This window comes from Asparagus officinalis, chromosome 9, assembly GCF_001876935.1.
Source record: "Asparagus officinalis chromosome 9, Aspof.V1, whole genome shotgun sequence".
Taxonomy (NCBI): Eukaryota; Viridiplantae; Streptophyta; class Magnoliopsida; order Asparagales; family Asparagaceae; genus Asparagus; species Asparagus officinalis.
In genome coordinates, this window is record NC_033802.1 from 24,616,208 (window position 1) to 24,631,710 (window position 15,503).

The window sequence follows — 15,503 nt, forward strand, 5'->3', positions numbered from 1 at the left end:
AAGTCAACCGGAATTGTGAGAGCTAAGTGCTATGCGGCGTAAAGTGCTACGTCGAGAGGGCGGGAGCCACCTCTTGAGGCCGTAGGAGCCACCTCTAGAATCTCACACGGATGGTACGGTCTTGGATGATATGATTTACGGCAACGAGGACGTTGCGAGTTTAAGTGGGGGAGATTGTAATACCCCAACCCTTGAGAGGGTGATGTGATTAGTATTGATAGATTTGATTGGAATACTCATACCACCAAGATGCATCTTCTTTTTGGGAACCCAACTCTTAGAAACTCCAAAGTTAAGCGTGCTTGGCCTGGAGAAATTCTAGGATGGGTGACCCCCTGGGAAGTTTTCCAGGGAGCGCGTGAGTGAGGACAAAACATGCTGAAAAGACATGTGGTGGTTTGTGAGGCCAGTCCATCAGATCTAGTAGCGTACCGACTCCCGGATTCCGGGGCGGGGCGTTACAAAATGGTTATTTTTATTTACTCTCCTTGATCTAATACGTCGCGGGCTTGTTGACATTCCGATTCCTGGGTATTTTGGGAAGCGAGGCGTGACAGGTTTTTTTTTTGGTGGCCCATGTAGGTCACAGTCCCGAGTTCCCACCAGTGAGAATATAATGGATAATTTGGACGCATATCATATTTCATCAGTGAGACTATCTTGAGCCCTTATTCTCTTTTCTTTATAGATTTCGTTTCGTCCCTATCTTATCACTCTTTGACTCCGGGGCTCCCCACTGTTCTTGTCTCGTCGCTTCGTGACTACACGCTCTCTTCCTATAACTCCTCTATCCTCGTGCCGGTCATTACTTTATATGTTATTATTTTTATAACTATATTTTCTTTGATTTGACTTATATATCATTGATTGTATTGATTTCTGTATTATTTATTATATTATTTGATGTATCATACACAATGTTATATTGTATATTTTTATTAATAAAAAAATACATATCATTACTTATACATTTTTTATTGTTCAAACTATGTTATTAAGTGTTTTGCATTGCTCTAGACTCCGCATCTACATTGCATATCATATCTGATATTTAGATTATTTTATTGTGTTTAATTATACCTTTGCATATCTACATTTTGTATGTGTGTGTTTTCTGTCATACCATCTATTATTTACTTATGTTTTACATTATTGTATATTGTTCATATTTTTAGTGATATAAATTAATAAGTTCATGATTTTAATATTCTATGCATACATTACATTCTTATTCTTTATTTATTCAACTCACAATATTTTTAGTGTATAGGTTTCTTACCAGTCAGTTTTGTCTTGTTTTAGTATGTACATGTTTGTTTTGTTATCTCTAAGAGCAATATATTTCTATTTTAATATTTAAGATATTATTCATATTGTTAGGGTTGAAATTCGAGTTACTAATTATACATGTTTTGCTACATTATATCGCATATATTTTTTTTATATACACTCATGGGTTGTTTATAGGGCATTTGCATAATTATTGTTGTTTGCTTCGTTTTCGATAAGTATTATTTTATCCTTTGTGACAATATACATTGTATATGCATGTTATTTTTTTATGTTTATTTTATAGCGTTTTTAGATTTTTATGTCATTTTATTGTGTTATTGGTTGTTGTCCATTATCTATTCATTATTTTCGTTTACTTGTGTTGTGTTTTACTTTTCATTCTTTTATGCTTACTATTTTCTTTTTCATTATGGTGTATTCACGTATATTATTATATTTACAATATATATATATATATATATATATATGTTTTTATTGATTTATAGTCATTCATCATTTTTAGTATCGACCTTGTCTAATCACGTTCTGTTTCATGTATTATCAGTGTTTATGTTCACATGTTCATTAATCATTCATGGTACGTTCATCTAAAATATATCGGTGTCTTTAATTTTACGAATTTATGCTCTTCTTATGTTTTCATTTGTTTATATATCCATTTTATCTTCAATAGTCCATATTTTATGTGTTATACATATTTAATTATGTATATTTATGCTGGTTGTATTTATGTGATTTTAACTACTATACAATATATTGTGTTATCTGAATTGATTTTATACAGTAATTATTATTATTGTTGCAGTTTGTTTACATTTATTACTTTACTTTATAAATATTACTAATACTTCTAATTTATCATATTGGTTGTCGAACGTATATAATTATGTTCTTTTATTATGTTGTGTATAATATGTTTATTTTGAATCACTTGTTTGTCCTTATGTCTATTTTATTATATAATATTTTTGTAACTATTTTCATCATAGTTTATCCTATTAGCATGATTAATACTATGAGTATTCAGACTTTTATGTGCTTATTATTATGTATGTGTTTTCATTTTAACGCTTATTATACACAATGATTATATTTGATATTAAATAAACATGTTTAATATTGATTTAGTATAGTATCTTGTATGATAATTATTCAATATCATATGCTCTCAAAAATTATTGCTTATAACTACAATAATTTTTTGAATTTATCATCATGTTATATCCTTACTGTTTGCTATATTTGATTATTATATCTATGCTTCTTCACGTGAGTTTATGTTTTGACTACCTTTGACATGAGTTGCTATAATACTATCTTTGAATTTTTTCATAATTGTAATTTCTTATTTTCGATACTTGTACCTTATATGTGTTATTTGGTTGAATGTGATTTACTGATTGCATTCATGTGTTTTATTGTAACTATACTTTGTATATCTCAAATGTTTACTTTACTAACTGATTGTATATTATTCCTATTGTAATTTAATATTTTATTATTATTTTCATGTATCTTATGTTGTACATTATGTTTATCTAAACTATATATGCGTTTGATTCTTTACTATTTTGATTTGCTTATATAATCTTCAAATATTCTTTTGCTTTTGTTTATATATGATTCATCTGTTATTGTATTGTATATTTATGTTTTTGTGTTTTATTATGTTTATTATCTGCTTACGGATGATTGATTTATATTTGTTGAGATTTTTGTCTTTTATCTTCTTTATTATTTATATTGTTGAGTTGATACACTTTAGTATATATTCTAGTGATTGACAAGTGTTTGAATTATGTATTTATATTTCATGTCATATTTTTATACTATATATTTGTTATATTTTACCAGTTTTGTGTTATTGATTATATTTTAACACTGTGGTGTGTCGTCTTATGATACTATATTAATAATATCGTGTTGATCTTATATTTTTTGTAATTGTATATTGTTGTTGACTTTTTACTATGATGCTATGTTGACTGAAACTTATATTTTTTGCCTATGCCTAGATGTTGTGTTATATTATAATTTCATATGTATTAACTATTTATTTACAATATGCATGTTTCTTTATGTCTGTGCAATCTTTTTCAATTATGTGTTCACTCTCTTTATGTTATGCTTATTCCATTCTTATTATTTATACTACATATCGGACTTTATTATGACCTTGATTTGCTTTATAAATTTGCATTGAATATTCATTTTGATTCTTTTGAATTATTCTCTATTATGTCTTGTAGAACTTATAATATACACATCCATTTTCTCATTCAACATTTGCCTACACATTTGTCATGACGTGCTATGACCTTATTTCAATATTTTTATCCTTGGGTTCTTTAATTCCGAGGACGGAATTTCTTTTAAGGGTGGTAGGATGTAATGATCGTAAATTTTTAATACGGGTTTAAATAATTTTCTAGTATTTAAACATTAAATATTATTTTTAAAAGAGTATGTGTATTTTTCCCGATTTTCTAGAATTTTCTATGATTTAAAGTCCAAATTTTATATTAATGGTTTTGATAATTATAAATTTAGTTGTTACGATGGAAACTTTTTAAACTAATTTTGTTATTTATTATTGCTATTATTATTATTTGTATTATTAATTATCTTGTATTAATATTTTAGCTTGCACCCCTTATCTCCTACCGCTATTTGTAGCTATCAGGTGATCAGCACGACAGTCAATTTGTTATCTGGCTTTTTTCCCTGTATTTTCCTCTCCAATTAGTCTCTCTCTCTCCTCCCAACTCCCTATCAAATCTCCTAACTTACTTCCTCAAATTCCTCCGTGTTTCGCTCCTTCGTGTCCCGCTCCCACACCTCCTTCTCTCTCTTCTCTTATTTCACGTGCTCCCACACTCTCACTCTCATGTTTCTCTCTCTTCATCTCTTTTCTCTCTCCTCTACCTCAGCCCACTTCTCTCTCTCTCTCAGCCTCTCTCTGTCACTCCCTCACTCTCGTTCTACCCTTCTCCTTCACCATCACCTCCCCTCTCAAGCTCCGCCACCAAGCTCAGGCGAGCTCACACGCGCGCGTCGGAACTCCAGCTCCCCTTCCTCGAACGCTGCTCGCGTCTCCCTCCGGCTAGCCACCGGCCAGCACGTGTTCCGACCCCCGCATGTCAGATCGCGCCCACTCGAAACCGCAGGCCCGCAGCGTCACTTCCATATTCCTCCTCGAGATCAGCCAAGCGTCGCCGCCCTCTAGTCCTCTCGCCCGACCACGACCAACGTCGATAGCCGCCAGTCCCCTCCTCCTGCAATACCGACGGCACAGTCGCTCTCTCCCGTTTCTCCTTTCACCGCCTCGCGCATCCGACGCACCTCTGCCGCCGCCAGCTTGTCCGCCGCTGCACCTCAGCTCCGCCCGGGCCTACCACCCTCGTCCCCCTCCCTCCTTCTCTGACGAGCTGGGCTCAGCTTCCGCTCTCGCCAACACCGCCAACCGCGGGAATGCGTGGCATCAGGCAGCCCCGGAAGCCGCCTGCTCACCAGACCACGGCCACGCCGGTGCTAGTGTGCCGCCGTCAGCCCTTCTGGTCCAGCCTTGCACGCTCCTGCGCCGGCCAGCAAGCAGGGTCCGCCCTGCCCCGTCCCGTCGCTCCTGGCCTTCCGAGCTCCGGAGATCCCCCTCCAACGACGTCCACCCAGCGGCTGGCTTCATCTCTTCCCGCTGCTTGCTTCGTCGGTGATCGAACCACCGTCCACCTCCCCCAACTTCGCCGACAACCCCAGATGCATCCCCAAACAGCCCCTCTTCCGCTGTCCAGCCGCCCTCGACTCATGTCCATCACCGCAGCCCTTCAGCGTCGTCCAACACCATTGCCTTCACCCTGCTCAAGCCGCCGATGTTGCAGACCAGATCCACCTCCAGCAGATCCGTCATGACTCGACCGTTCAGATCCGTCGTACCGCGTCCGCATCGGCCCAGATCCACCTCCAGCAGATCCGTCATGACTCGACCGTTCAGATCCGTCGTACCGCGTCCGCATCGGCCCCGTCGCCTCGTCATCAGGCCCTTGGCCTCGTAGGCAAGATCCTACTTGCTCAGATCTGAATTTTTGTATTTATTATAAATCATCTGCAATTTAGATCTGTTAATATATTTCTACGTGGGATTGTTGATGAATAATATTAAATATATCACAGTAATATGATAAGTAGCATTTTCAGAATAATTATGATAAATTAAAAGAATTTATTTCGATAGTAGAATTATTTTTGGATAATTATATTAATTAAAAAGAATTTATTTAAGAACAAAATTATTTTAGGAAAATTGTAACTATTTAAAAGGAATTATCTTGGAAAAAGAATCATTTTAGAATAATTATAATAATTTTTAGAAATTATCTTGTGGAAGAAATCATTTTAGAATGATAAACAATTTTAAAAAAGGAAATTATTTTAGGAAAATAGACTATTTTGATTTAATGAGAATTTATCTTATAAAATGATTATTTTTGAATTTATGAATTTATTATTTTAAAAGATTATTTTTAGAATTTTCGTAATGAGAAAATAACTTATTTTGAAAAAGGGATTATTTTGAAAGAACTCATTTTGTAAAAGGAATTATGTTAAGTAAATAAATTTATTATTTCATAAGATTATTTGAGAACAATTTTATGATCTCTAATTCTTAATTATGTGATATGCCTTGATATTATCGTACATGATCACTTGTATTCGTTATTTCTGCTTGTGATTGAGAACTGTTAGTGGTCATGACCGTAGTAGCCTTACGTAACCTAGAGACATGTATTGTGTTGACTTAGAAAAGCAAGAAGAGTTGGGATGGGGAAGTTAATGTTCATGTGATCGGATAAGACTGTTGATGTATCTTCTAGACTCGCACCAGTGACCTGTTTCGTCCTGGGGTTGGTTTGTTGGACAAAGTGGCCTGTTTCGTCACTTTGATCCATGGCCTGTTTCATCACTTTGATTCGTGGCCTGTTTTGTCACTTTGATCCGTGACCTGTTTCGTCACCTGAGCTTTGCCTGAGTTCGGACCGGGCCGAGACCGGATTGCATGTAGTCCTCTAGCCGCCTGTTTCGCGGGATTAGATGCACGTAGGGGATTTGTGAACAGTCAGTATCCGATGATAGGAACGTTAACTCTGTTTGAGATGTGACCAGTGACCTGTTATAGAATGGCTAGTTACATGACATTGTTTCTTGGCTAGGTATGATTTCTTGTAAGATGTAGTCTAGTTGTGTTTCTCTTCATACATAGATCGGGATTAATATTTAATTATTTACAATTCGAGACATATGGTATATACATGAGGGTTTCCTTGTTTGGATTATTTCGCTCGACGTACTACGTCTCGAGTTGTAGATTTTTAGGTATTAATTCCATCTAGTGTATGCCCTTGTGACTTGGATGATTATTCTGATCGCTAGCTACATGTTTTCGTTACCCGATTAATTTACGGATTCTTATGATTATCATGTTTTGGTAGTGAATTGTATGTTGATTTTGTTGGATTACCAGTTGCACGTTCTTTTGTCGTTTCGGTTATCGTATCATTTTCCGCTTGGGTTTTCGTTCGTTCTTTTCTTTTGTCGGGTCTTGTCGTGTGCCATGCACCCTGACGTACACCTGTTTTCTCTGGTGTACGTCAGACTTAGAGGAAGAACAGGTCCAGCTGGGAGATTGCCAGAGCCGAGTATTCTCAGCAGGAGTGCCTTGTAGATGGAGCAGAAGAAGGAGTCGAAGCCTAGTCTTTTCTTTATTTTTCTGTTGGCCTTAGTTTCCTGCTTGATCGATGTATTTTTGTATCTCTTCAGTATTTATTTGTTTAGTTTTTGTATAAGGGCACGTTTGACTCGTATTTTTATGTCTCGGATGTTATCTCATTTGTGATATGATATTTCTTTATTCTGAGTTTGTCTGTTATATTCTTGCTGATTGTGATCGGGGACCTGTGACTTCGCATTGTATTTATTTCCAAACGCTTATCGTATTAGGTTGAGGAGAAATGGTTATTTTCATTTACTCTCCTTGATCTAATACGTCGCGGTCTTGTTCACGTTTCGATTCCCGGGTATTTTGGGAAGCGGGCCGTGACATATTTTCTTTTTTCACGGGAAGTTCCTACAGAATGCCATGCCTGGTATTCTTAAGGATAACTCGGCCATCCAACTAAGTATAATGTTAGACCCGGTTTTGCAAAGGAAGCTGGGGGTGGATGATTTATGTAATGGGAAGTTCCCGGAAGAATTATATATGTAATTTTCTTAGGGATAACCAGATCATTGCGAACAAAACGATAAACACTAAACTCCTACTGTGATTTCCGAACACTCTTTTGTTGACGAGTCATAGTCTTCCACTACAAAATCCCCCACTGATCAGACTAATTGACGGTGGGACCACCAAAATTCCTTTTGGTTAAATCCACTCAAACTTTCGATGTATCTGTGCACTCAACATCCTCATCGTTAGAGTCCGGACATAGTACTCGGAATTTTAATCTCCTGATCATTGACAATTGTCAAACCCCTCCGTATTAAGTACTTGTCACTTAACACTAGGAATCCCCTATGAGTGATTTGTACGAATCAACACTCCCACTATAATTTGTACTCCCGCTCTTAATGTTCACTGGGTCAAACCTTCCTACAGTTAGGGCCATAGTCAAAATCCCCTCTCAATTCCTTTAATGAATGAGAGGTCCACAAATCGAGTGATCAAACCTTCCTACAGTTAGGGCCATCTCAAACTCCCGCTTGGTCAAACCTTCCTACAGTTAGGGCCAAAATCACAAGTCACTCTCGATAAATGAGAAATTTACCTTTACTTTGGTAATCAAACCTTCTGACAATTAGGATTATCCGAATCTTTTCAATTCTAGGAATGGAGATCCCAGTCCTAGTTTCACTCTTTAGATTCTCAAAGTGGAGATCTCACTCCTAGTTTCACTCTTTAGATTCTCAAAGTGGAGATCCCACTTTGAGTTTCTTCTGCACTGAAGATAGAATATAAAATTCTTCCTCTTCGGTTTCGGGAGATAGAATATAAAATTCTTCCTCTCCTATTTTGGGTTCATCTTTGCCCCAAGAGAAGACACAATATTTCAACATTATAACTTCAAAATCCGCATCTTACACGCGCGGGGAACTTTATCTCGACTCCTAAACAGAGATAAGCCTACGCCTAACACGCGTTGCCGGTTTAGTCTTTCACCGATTGAAGATGACACCAGAATCCAGTCTAGGGCATTTTATCCCGAATCCTAAGTAGGGATAAGTCAGCGCTTAACCCACGTTACTGGGTGGTTCGTTCCCGTAAAAACGACCGAGTCTATGTATTTAGTATCATAGTAACAAAAATCCATGCCTTTTATGCATGAGGAATCTTATCCCGAATCCTGAGCAGGGATAAATTAATACCTAACACTCGTTGCCAGTTAGTTTTTAACCGTAAAAAAAACAAAAGCCTACATATTCGACATTGTGGCAGGTTGTTAATCATAACGCCAAAATTCGTTCTTCACACGCATGGGGAATTTTATCCCGAAGCCTAAGTAGGGATAAATTAACGCCTAACACGCGTTGTCGGTTTAGTCATTCACCAATTAAAAAAGATACCAAAATCCAGTCTGGGGAAGTTTATTCCGAATCCTAAGTAGGGATAAGTCAGCGCCTAATACGCGTTGCTGAGTCGTCTATTCTCGTAAGAAAGACAAAGTCTACGTATTTAATATCGTAGCACTAAGAGAGTTAACTCTCTTAGCATAACGTCACATGCGGAACGGTCTTAAACAATCCGCATGCAAGCCCGATTCAAACGGTAATCGGTAAAGGCGCGTCAAATCCGTTGAAGGCTGAGGATTTGCCAAAAATCCTAAGTCTACGTCTGATACACGTCGCTGTTTAGTCTTTTCACAGGAGAAAGACGAAGTCTACGTATTCAATATCATAGCACTAAAAGAGTTAACTCTATTAGTATAACGTTATGTGCAGAACGGATTTAAACAATCTACATGCTAGCCCGACTCAAACGGTACTCGGTAAAGGCTCATTAAACCCGTTGATGGCTAAGAATTTGCTAAAAATTCTATAAATACGAGTCATTGACGCATCAGCTTCATTAGTTGGTCTCATGACTTGATCATCTAACAATTTCAGAATAAGATCCATATCTGCAGACGAAATAACTTTAATAGTTGGTCCTGCAGCCCAGAATTTGGGACCGTCACGCTCCAATGCCTTAAGAGCTTAAACTGTATAGACTCCAGCAAACATACGAGTATAAACTGTGTTAACACCGGTCAACGCGTTATAGTAAAGATCAATGCCGGTCAACGTATCAGCAACCTCGCCAAAATAAGGCAAACGATGATTTTAAGGAGTTCAATCAGATTCAGATATGAATTTCTGACGAAGATGATCACTTCAAAGCTAACTCAATGACACGAGCTAAGTTCAGAAACTTACACACTAACTTCAATTTAATATTTTGACAACGGTCAGACGATAAACACAGCGCCAGAAGAACTTCATTTATTCAACAAAACAATGAATAGACTGAAGGCTGAAGAAGTCAAGGATTGAAGCAGTTCGCAGGTCCCTCTACGAAATTGAGAAAAAGGCCTATCTTATCCAAAGCCTTCAAGACTCTTCTATAAAAGAAATGAGTCTGAAATGCTTTGGAGGGGGTATCTGTAGGCGTCTAAAAATGCCTATAGGTGTCCGTACATAGCTCGAGATGGAAAAAAAGACAACGAATGTCGTTATCCGAATCTAAGAGGATTATCTGTCGCCGACAAGTGTATGAAGCGAAATGACGAACTAAGTGGCCCGCGGGTGTCAATCAGCTCGCGCGCGTCAATTAGTTCCCGTGCGTCGGTCAACACGTGCACGTCAATTAGTTCGTTCTTGTCGGTCAACACGCGCGCATTAATCAACACGCGCACGTCAACCAACGCGCGCATGTCAACCAACGTGCGTTCGATGGTCAGTCCCGCAATGATGCGTGCAAGTCAACAAGTCAGCCAAATACGCGAAACGGGAGAAACTACAAGTCCCGAAAAATCGGAAAAGTCGAAAAACACAAAAAATCAGCGAAAGGGCAAAATTACCCGTGCCCGCGCGGGTCGGACGAATCCGACCCATGGGTGGCGCGGGTCGGATGAATCCGACCCACGCCCGCACGTCAACCAACGTGCGTTCGATGGTCAGTCCCGCAATGATGCGTGCAAGTCAACAAGTCAGCCAAATACGCGAAACGGGAGAAACTACAAGTCCCGAAAAATCGGAAAAGTCGAAAAACACAAAAAATCAGCGAAAGGGCAAAATTACCCGTGCCCGCGCGGGTCGGACGAATCCGACCCGCGGGTGGCGCGGGTCGGATCAGTCCGACCCACGCCCGCGCGGGTTGGTTCAGTCCGACCCGCGCCTACGCAGGTCGGATTTTGCTGATTCGCGCCCCCTGCGCTGTTTCGACTCCTGTTTGGTTTTTGACGGTTTTTCTCAGGATTTGTTGGTTCCTGAGCATCCCAGCTGATCTGATATTATCCTCAAACATAGTTAATCAGTTATTAACTAAAGATAAGGAGGAATCATCCATTCTTATCCGAAAACCTCCTAACCAAAGCCTATAAATACAAGCCTAGGGGCTCGTTTCAGTGGGGAGGATTAATTATCAAGATGAGGAGGTGCTGCCGAGTTGGAGAGCAAGGGAGCACGAATTTCAGAAAGAGCTAGCGAGATCCCGGTGAATACCGACATAAAGAAGGAGCAATTCGAAGGATCTAAAGCCTATTCCCGTCCGTTCCTTGAGATTAGGCTTGGTCTTAATGTCGAGAAGAGCTACTGATTTCGCTTGGTCGATTTCAGCGCTTTAAGCAAATACCTCCTTGGTGAGGTAGGAGCTCTGCTAAATTTTCAGCAACCGGATCTGATCAAAGGTGGTCCACGTATAAACCCCGGCACAGGCGAAGATATCCACGCAAGCAGGAGACGATAAACGGACTCCCTTCGTTTGTTTTGACGAGAGTTGTAATTTTTGTTTTCATTGTGTAAAAGTCTTATAAAAAGACTATCTTTTTGTTTTCATTATAACGTTTGAAGTTGTAATGAATACCGCAATGAATATAGTAATTTTTGATGCAAACATACACTACTCTAGAACATTCAACCATGTTCTAGAGGAGTCTACACATTCCATAATGTTCCTAGCGTTCTAGAATATTACTGACTCTTCTAGGACACTTTTAACTGATGTAGAAAATTATGGAATTATGTATTTGTCGTTCTTACGTAACCATAATTTTGATCTTCGAGGGGGGGGGGACAAAAAGCTAGCACAAATTAATTTAAACTGAGGACAAAAAGCTGCGTCCCAGGTCCTGAGCGCAGAATTCGTACCCAGATCACCATCTTGCTAAACTAGTCCACCACAATGAACAAGTAATCATACCCGCGCTTGGTCATTAGCAACCTTCTCGTCCACAAGGGAAGAAGACGTGGTAAAGAAGTGCTTACAGTGCTGTCAGGCCTCCGAACGGCAAGTCCCCTACATCACGTTCACCCCTGAGGACATGCTAATTAAAAACACTTCTCACGATCGACCCTTGTACTTCACGGGGTACATCGAATCCTCCAAAGTGGATCGAATCCAAATCGACCCGGGATCCACAATTTTTTAACTAGTATCAAAAATTCACAGTCATTACACATGACGGATGTGAGGCATGTTCCCGACTTACGGAAAAATATTATCTCAGTTGGTGCTTTGAACTCTGGTGGCTATAAGATAGTTACAGAGAACGGAGTGAAGAAGGTTGTTCGAGATTTCCTGGTAGTGATGAAGGGCATTCATCACAGTAACCTACATACTATCTCGGGTACGACAGTGATAGGAGATGCAGCGGTTAGAACTAATGGAAGTGATAGAGGACCATGTTAGCACACTCGGTTATAGCATAGGCGGCTTGGGTACATATCAGAGAAGGGTCTAGATCTACTTGGTGGCTGCGTCCCAGACTCAAAATACAGAGTTCGTGGCTGCGTTCCAGACTCAAAACGCAAAGTTCATGGCTGCGTTCCAGACTCAAAATGTAGAGTTTGTGGCTACATTCTAGACTCAAAATACAGAGTTCATGGCTGTATTTTCAGGCTCAAATACAGAGCCCAACTCTGCGTCCCAGGTCCTGAGCACAGAATTCGTACCCAGAACGCAATTCTTGCGTTTGACTCGTTCAAACATGAGTTGAACGATTTCAAAACCGTTTTCCATGATATGGATTGGAAAAGAGAGATTTTTAGCTTCAACTAAAACCCTAACAAAGGCCTCCAAAAGATCTCACCCCCACATGATGGTAGACAATATCCATAATAGTAAAAATCCCACCTTTATCACCAACTGAAGCCCTTCCAAAGTGATCTACTCCTCCAACTAGCCCAAGCGTAGCCCAAGCTCTGATACTACTTGTTGTGCATCGAGGAACTAAACCAAACGCTGAGAGAGAAGACCAAACAAAACAAAATAACGGTACAAACACATCAATTTTACGTGGTTTGGTAAGTTACCTACGTCCACGGGGCAAGAAGGGGATGAGATTTTTACTAATAGAGAAGAAGAGTACAAATTAAGATTACAAATCACTCAAACTTACCAATTAACCTCGCCAACAAAGCTCTTAAACTCTCAAACAAAACCCTAACCAATAACTCCAGAAAATACCTCGTTTTTGTGCTCCAAATATCCCCACAACAGCTCCCCAGAAACCCTAAAACGTGTTGGTGTTTATATCAAACATCAAACCAATTCGGAACAGGAAACTGCAAATTTGGGTCTGCGATCGCACCCAATTCCAGACTCTCGGGTTTGGATTACAGGGTCGACGGTCGACCGCGGTAGTTGACCGCATCTAATTCCAGACTCTCTGGGTTTGGATTACAGGGTCTAGCGGTCGACGGCGACGGTCGACCGCACCAAGACCTGAATCAAGTCCAGGGTCCGTGCATGAATACGGTTGGCCGACCTTGCACTGCGGTCGACCGCACACCACCAAAAACCAATTTCTTCGCCGGATTTTCATAATGGACTAGTACTAGAAAACACCTTGGTGTATTTATGGGAAAACTAAAAGCCAGTTGGCATTAATTTATATAGGTGGGAAAGCGCTCGATTCAGAACTCTGTCTCAGGATTAAGCTGGTTGTATGGATTACGTCCATTCATCTCATAAGTACCAACTAATTGTTGGTTGTACATTAGTACACTAAAGGCGTGGATCGAAGTAGTTGTTTTATTGTTTACCAAACTTCAAATTTGATCCAGAAGATCATTTAAGAGTGATTTAATTTTATTTAATTTGGACACTAACCAGATTGGATATCTGGCAATGAGAGGGACCACCTTACCTTGCTTAATGTGGGTAGTTATCTGTTGATTGGGCTTGAATCATGTGGGAAGTTAAGGGTCTTTGTTGTTGAAAACAATACAATGAACTAATCCAATGAAGGAGCTCTTAGCGGAAGCTTGTAACCCAATAAAGAGGAAAGGTAAACGTCAATAGAGAAATGTGAGCCTTGTGGGTGATATGCGTAAGGGAGACAAAGATTTAATCACTTAAAGTTCAGTAGTCTGTTTCCTTGTATAATTTAGCACATGCTTATGTTACCAAAAATCAAGGGGTTGTAATTACTATTATCTTATATTCTGCTATCATTTAGCACACGCTCAGCATATGATTAATTACCCAAAATCAAGGGATCGTAATAGCCAAAATCAAGGGATTATGATTCCCTTCAGTTTTGTACATATACACAACATATCAATACAAATACTCATTCGGGCTTCCATGCTTCTTCTATATGGTATCAAAGCTTCATTTCTTTGAAGCGTCACGATCCACGACATCTGCCAACTCATCAGTCACCTCTACAATCATCAATCCTAACATTCCTACCCTCATTGCCATCAACACAGCAGCCCAATTGCCCTTGAACCTGACTGTGACCAACTTTCTAGTTTGGAGGAAGCAATTCATCATGGCAATGAAAGACCACGGCCTTCTTGGTTACCTTGACGGAACCAAGTCAAGTCCACCTTATTTTGCAGCAGGTGAGAGATGACAAGTCTGAATTTAGGTTTCACATTCTGGGAGAGGCAAGATGAACTTCTCGTCAATGCTATTCTTTCAAACTCCCCAGAGATACTATTGCAAGTGAGTTCCAAAAACACTGCCCATGAAGAATGACGAAAGCTAGACAAACTGTATGCTGGAAAGACGAGCGCTCGCGTTAAGCCTTGTTTTTACTAACAAGAATAACAAGCCTATGCGTGAGCATTTAAAACGACATGATATCTATTTTTGACGAGTTGGCTTTTGCTGACAATCCTTATCTTAGGATGATCTTGTGTCGCCTATTTTTCGTGGATTTAGATCCTCTCCACTACAAAAAAGTAGTGGAGAGACCATTACTTTTAATCTCAATCGTTAATTATTTAGTAGGTGATTATGATACAATCTAAATCTAACACTTACTATACACCCGTGTATTGCACTCATTCTTAATTTGCACTAAAAGAAAAATCACAACCATCAACTAGATAATCAATGGTTGTGATTATGTAGTGGTCCCTCCACTATTTTTTTTTGTAGTGGAGAGGATCCGAATCCATTTTTCGTGGTGTTAGTCCTCGGTATAAAGAACTAATGACTGCTCTCAGGGCTAGAGAAGTCCCAATTTCATCTTGAGAAACTTCAGGACCTACTTGCTAGCTAATTAGGAGGTGATTAATCAACATGGATTGTCATTGACTAATCTTCACATTGCAACCGCTAATGTTGCCAAGAGAATTAGTGGTACTAATCATTGGTCAAAACACATAACCCGTGCAACAAGGGCACAAGAATAACAAGCCTGATGGTTCTCTAACTCCTCTAATAGTTCTTCTAGTCCTAAGTGCTTTCTCCCGGTGGGCTCTTTAACATCAAATTTGTGACAAAAGAGGCCATTCTACCAAGCATGCATGGCTATCAACCGGAAAATATCCTTCAATCCACAGGCGAATGCTGTCACTATCGCAAATAAGGCCAGGAAGGGGTGGACCGTGGATAGTTGACTCTGGCGCTCCTCTTCATCGTACCTCTGATTTCAACAATCTCTGGCTTTATACCGATTATGGTGGCTCTGATGAGCTGCAAATTGGCGATGTGTGAAGGTTTGAGA